This window comes from Miniopterus natalensis, chromosome 8 (genome assembly GCF_054644295.1).
Source record: "Miniopterus natalensis isolate mMinNat1 chromosome 8, mMinNat1.hap1, whole genome shotgun sequence".
In the NCBI taxonomy this organism is placed as follows: Eukaryota; Metazoa; Chordata; class Mammalia; order Chiroptera; family Miniopteridae; genus Miniopterus; species Miniopterus natalensis.
In genome coordinates, this window is record NC_142088.1 from 1,484,517 (window position 1) to 1,490,516 (window position 6,000).

Below are 6,000 nucleotides of genomic sequence, written 5' to 3' on the forward strand. Positions count from 1 at the left end.
CCATGTGGTCCCGAGAAGAGGAAGCAGTGGTCAGCACAATGCCTGTCCTATAGTAGCTGCCCAGAAAACAGCAGCTGGCTGACTGTATAAGTGAAGGAGAGAGCCAGCGAGTGGCCTGGCAAGGGCATGGAGATCCAGGTGTGAAGGGGCCCTGCGGGCATGGCTCAGGCCTGGGTGGGCAGGGTGGACTTAGGCCAAGCCCACCGGAGGAAATAGGATGGTAAGAATGGACAGGGGACTGGAGCAGAGCAGCCTTTGGCTGGGAGGCGGGGTGAAGGCTGAGACCAGAGCCCAGCCCCTTCCAGGACAACATTCCTCAGGTAGCCAGGCACCTGACTCACCACCCCACCCCAGGCTTCCTTCTTGTCAGCTTGCCTCCCCTGGTGCCAAAGGCAATTCTCTTGGCCAAGAGTTCCGTGCTAGAGGTGACAGTTAATCCCAACACGTTTCCAGGTCAGTGTAGGCTGAGCTGGAAAGGATTCATCCCACTCTCCAACCTGAATGCCCAACACACACACTCACTCACTCACCACCTTGTTCCATGGGAATGGCACCCATGGATTTGGCCTGGTCCTGGGGGTTTGCACCCCTCCGTGTTCTTGTTCTCAGCTGTTGGAGCTGGAATGGAGGCTTCTGCCCAGGTCTGTCCTGTTTTCCGGGGGCTTACACCCCATCTTAGAGGACACTGCCTCCAAATATGCCTTGTCACTCTTACACTGCAAACTCCTGACAAGCAAAGGATGCGATGAGATGCGGTTTGCAGCCCTCCACCCCAGTACCCAGATGTCACCAAATATCCGTGCAGGGAATGAAAGTTCCCAGTAACAAGAGTGAAGAAACTAGCGGTGAGAACACGGAGCATAGAGTAGATTCGGACGAGTTCTAGAAGCCCACAAGATTTAATTTCTAAAAAATTGATTCCGACATTTTTTAATATCAAAACAGAAAAGGCTGGGTTTAGGGAGGAAATGTGACAGTAGGCTGTGCTGGCTGAATGTGAAGCAGAACCAGGGAAAGTTGAGCTGCTGGGGAATCTTGAGCAGCAGGGGCGGATGAGCTGTCTGTTTACACTTGTTGCTAGAACAATGGGCTCAGCATTGACGTCAATGATTGCGGAGAAACAAAAGGGCCTGTGGGTGTGTCGCTGCGGCTGGGCCTGGATTTGCTTGTGTGTGTGTGAGGGAGTGGGGCAGGGAGTGTGTCCAGGTGTCGGTGTCAGTGTCAGAGAAACAGGAGGAGGGGACAGCCTCCCAGTGGAGAGTGGGCCACGCAGCAGGCCCCCCCGGCCTACCCATGCGGGAAGGCTGGTCCCAGTGAGCTCAGTAGTGGCCCTGGTGGCACCTGGGTCTGACCACGCTGCACACACGCCTTGCCAAGGAGAGGGAGAGAAGTGGTCAGAATCCTGGACGTGGGCGTGGGTCCAGTTTGCCTGCAGGCTGCGGGTGCATAACTCATGCTCCCCAACCGTGCACCCCTGGTCCCCCAGGGGGCAGGTGGAGGGAGGCCCTGCAGGCCGGGCCTTTCAGAGCCCCGACAGCCTCGCTCTCCCCGGGGCCCTGCAGTTCAGAGCCTGCCTCTGTGTCACGTCCTGCGAGTCACTGTCCTGACACTTTAGGCGGGAGGCTGGGGGCTCGCCACGCCCCACACAGCGTTTTCTGGAAGGACAAGCGCCCTGTCGAGGTGCAGGGGCCCCACCTCGCTCATTTCACCCGAGCCTCCCGCAGCAAAAATGATCCTACTTTCTGCACCGAAAGTAGAGACACGTGGTCTGGAAAATGGGAAAGGCTCCTGGAAGCGGACAGCCCTGGAGGATGGGGGACAAGTGCTGGCCCTGGTGGCCCAGGCGGGCGCGCTCCCAGCCGCGGCGGGGTCCCCAGGGGAGCGCGGGCGCCCGGGGCGCGGGAACGGGGGCGGGCGATGGATGCGAATGAATGAATGGAAGGTGTCCTCGCGGAGCCCCGCGCGCCCGTGGCCGCTGGGGACCGGCCCCTGGCCTGCGGCCGGAGGTGGCAGCCTCCCGGGGCCTGCGCTCCAGCGGGGCTGCGCCTGCCGGCCGGGGGACCAGCGGCGCGGGCGCCGGTCCCCGCCCCCGCCGCCCCCCGCCCGCGGTGGTACGCGCCACTCCGCGGTCCCCGAGCCGCGGGACGCCGGCCGTCGTGAATGGAAGACGCCGAGGCCGGAAGTGGAAGGGACCACTCGGCTGGTCGAGGAGGGGGGCGCGCGCGCGCCGCCACTTCATTGAGGAACCGACGCTGTGAACATGGAGTTCCATGTGCGTCTTATGTAAAGAGAGCGACAGACGCCGCGGCCAATGGGCGCGCGGGACTCGCGGGCCGGGCCCCCTGGTATGCAAATGAAGCGGCGTCGCGGCCAATGGGGGGCGGCGGGGGCGGGGCGGCGCGCGGGGTCACGTTTTCCACTATGTGACAGCGGCGAGCGGCGGCGGGACGGCGGCGGGCGGCGCGGTGGCTACGCTCGCTCACTACGCGCGGCTCGCGGCGGCGGCACCGGAGCGGGGTCGGCGGACCGACGCGCGGACGAGGCGCGCAGGCGAGGACGCGGCCCCGCGGTGAGCGCGGGGCGGGCGGCGGGCGGGGAGGACGGCGCCGGGCTGGGCGCCGACGGGCGGCGGGACTCCGCTGCCGGTTACGTAACCGCCGCCCGGCCGGCGCGGCCTCGGGGCGGGGGTCTGGCCCTGCTCCGCCGGCCCACGGGTGGGGCGCGACCCCAGCGCTTCCTGGGCCATCTGATTCCTTCGGGGCTTGAAACCGGCCTGGGGGGGGCGGGGCGGCACTGTCATCCCCATTCTGCAGATCAAGAAACTGAGGTTCAGAGAGGTCAGGCACGTTTGTCCAAGGTCACGGAGCTGCTGGGACCCCCACACCGGACTGTCCTTCCCTAGACGGTTTCCTTTTATGAACCTTCCCTTGCCCAAAGTGGAGAGGGCCGGAAAAGGTCAAGGCAGCCAAGGGTCAGTGCTCCTGTCTCTGGGAACAGGGAGGGCCCCTTGGGGAGTTGGCTTCCTGCTTGGAGGCCAGAGGGCCAAGTGTCCAGCTGGGGACGGCCCCGGGTGGGCCTGGGAACCCCGTGGGCAGGAAGGCCTCACCTCACGCTCACCCCAGTGCCCACCCTGGGCTTCCCTATATTTATTCTCTCTCCCCAGGTTGGGTAGAACAGGGTGGGGGGTCCCACTTTGTGATACGGCAATCACACCATCCTTCTGGGGTGTCCCTTGGCTTCCAAGTCCTGGACATAGACCAGGGGGCAGGTGGCAGCCTGCTACCCTCTCCAGGAAGGCCAGGGTGAAGGATGACAACTCGGTTGCCACGGTTTCTGTAACCCACGCAAAGAAACCAGTTTGGGAAGCTGATTCATACTCAAAAAACAACGGAGCCAGCAGGTACCCTGGAAATCACCCAGGCTAACCCCTTGGCTTGACAGATGAGGACACTGGGGCCCGGGTCCCTGCTGGGCACACAGCGTGGGCTCGGGGCCAGGCCTGAGCCCAGGGTGTCTGCAGGGTCTTCCCATCATCCTGAGGGTCTTGAGCTGGGTCAGGATGAGCCTTTGAGGTTCCAGGAAGGCCTGAAGCTGGGTGCTGACTCCTGAGTGGGCTGGAATTTGGGGGGAGGGGCCTCAGGTCCCCTAAATGATGAGAACCCTAGCAGTGTGGCAGGAGCCCTCACTAGTACCTCTCATGCTCCCCAGCAGGGCACTGATTTTTTCCTGGCTGCACATGGAGATGCCCCCCCCCCCCCAGGGTTTCTGGTCCCAGGCTCGATTTGACTAAGAAGGGAGCAGGACTCTATCTGAGGCTTTCATTGGCCATTGAGATTTTAAATACAAGGCTGGTCACTTTTTATGACGTGCGTGGGTAAAGTGGGAAAGGGGCTCCTCTTTAAACGGAGCTCCGTGATATGCCAACGCAGGGATGGTACCGTGGGTGTTCACACTTATCTGTTGCCGTCATCCTGGGGTGATTCACTGGTACACTGCTAACGCAGCCTGGCTTTCTGTGGAGGCTGGATGCTGGGTGCTGCATGCAGAGGGGGAACCCTGCCGCCGGCTGCTGCTGGGTGACTCAGCTCCCCCTCTGGGCCTCAGTTTCCTTCTCTGTAAGGAGCTCAGGTTAGGCCATCTTTGAGGTCTGTTTCGGTTACTAGGTTTTTGGATTCCCGTTGCTCTAGGGATGGCTTCCCCAGGCACCTACACAGATTTCCGACACTTGCTTTCAGGCCACATGAGGTTACCCTGTGAGGCACGTCCCCCGTGAGGCGGGTCTGCCTGCTTAGAAGGAAATAGGAAAGGTTCCTTTCATTTGTACTATTTCTGATGCACACACAACTTTTAGAAAAATCCTGGCGAGCATGCCTCTGTGTTTAAATGATGATGTAACTTCTCTGGCCTCTGCAAACCACAGGCTCCGTCGGGTCATTGAGTGTCTGGCAGGACCTCTCAGCATTGAGTCAAAAGAAAAAGTGACGCTGAAACTACGTCTTCGGCAAAACTCACTAAAAACATGTAACCCCAGAGCTGTGGCCCCACTCTGCACCCCTCCCTGCAGAAGCCAGCCCACCTGCGGACCCATCGGGACGGACAGGTCCTGACAGGGGCCTCTGTCAACCCTTTATGCCCCTTTGTACACACCTGGGACAAGTTTGTCACTGTATTTCCAAGTCCAGGGCAGATCAGAAGTGTGGGTGGCCAGGTGAGCAGTAGCTGTCTGGGGGCAGGCCGCCCGCAGCTCTGAAGGTGGAGCGGCTCCAGCCTCGAGGCCCTGAGGGTTCCTCGCGCCTTCCTCTGGGGGTGACCAGGAGGAGTGAGGACGGCTGTGTTCAGGGCACCAGGGCAGCCTTCCGAGGGCCGCAGCAGGAAGCTGGCGTTTTTTGCGTTATCTTTGTTTTAAATCTGCTGCTCCGTGTCCTGGGCGTCACCAGGCAGAGCCCAGTGAGCCGAGGGGTCCAGCGGGGCCGAATGTGCGTCTCCCCAGCCTCCTTCCCCTCCTTATTTGGCTGCCACAGTCACATTTTCCTCGGTTACCCGGCCGTTGCCATGGAGAGCGCCGTGTTTGTTTAGCAGGACAAACATTTTCTTCAGATTACAGCAGGCTGGCCTCGGGGACTTGGCTCCTGCAGGAAGAAGCTAGCCTGTTATAAACCGTGGCCTGTAGCACACCCGGCGTGAGGGCTGGAGCGCAGGCTGTGCGAGCCTGTTACATAAAGTGTGAGGACAGGCGGGATTAGCCAGGCTGCCAGAAGTCGGGCTGGGGGCCACCGGGCTGGGCGGTGGCTCGGAGGGTCACCAGAGGTCTCTGGGGGGCTGGGGACACCGGTGCTCAGTGTGTGGGCATTAAGCTGTGACTTTATGATTTGGGACTTTTCTGCATGTATTTATACTTCTGTCTCCAAGAGTCGATTGCCTTAGCGATGGAGCCAATTTCTGATTTCCCCGAGGAAATGAACTTCCCCCTTAGGCTCCAGGCTGTAGAATGAGAGCAGCCTTTACCTGCCGTAGGGTGGCCATGGCGGGTAGAACTGGGGCCCAGGCTGTGCTTTGGCCCCCCTGTTTATTTTACTATTTATTATGGAAACTCTGAATATATGTGAAAGTAGAGAGGACAGTGTAATGAACCCCCATGAACCCATCGGCCAGCTTCAAAGAGTTTCAGCTCTTAACCCCCCTCCTTCCATCCCCTCCTCCTCTCCCTCCCATGTTATTGCGAAACTGTCCGAGACTATGACCTCACGGCGGACGGCACTTTCTAACGGTGCTCTGTCCGGAGGAGGCAGCCCTTGCCACAGAGGTACGCTCGAGTGACCCCAGTCAAGGCCCGGGCTCAGCCCCTTGCCTTGGGTCTGGCTGTTCTCCAGGGATAGAGCCAGTGTGGGGGTGTCTGTGAAGGGGAAGCAAAGGGACCTCTCGGGGCAAGTGTGCAGGCTCATGCCCAGAGGTGCACCCCAGCTTCCCCGGCAGCCCCTTTCCTCCCCGGGCCCCTGGCAC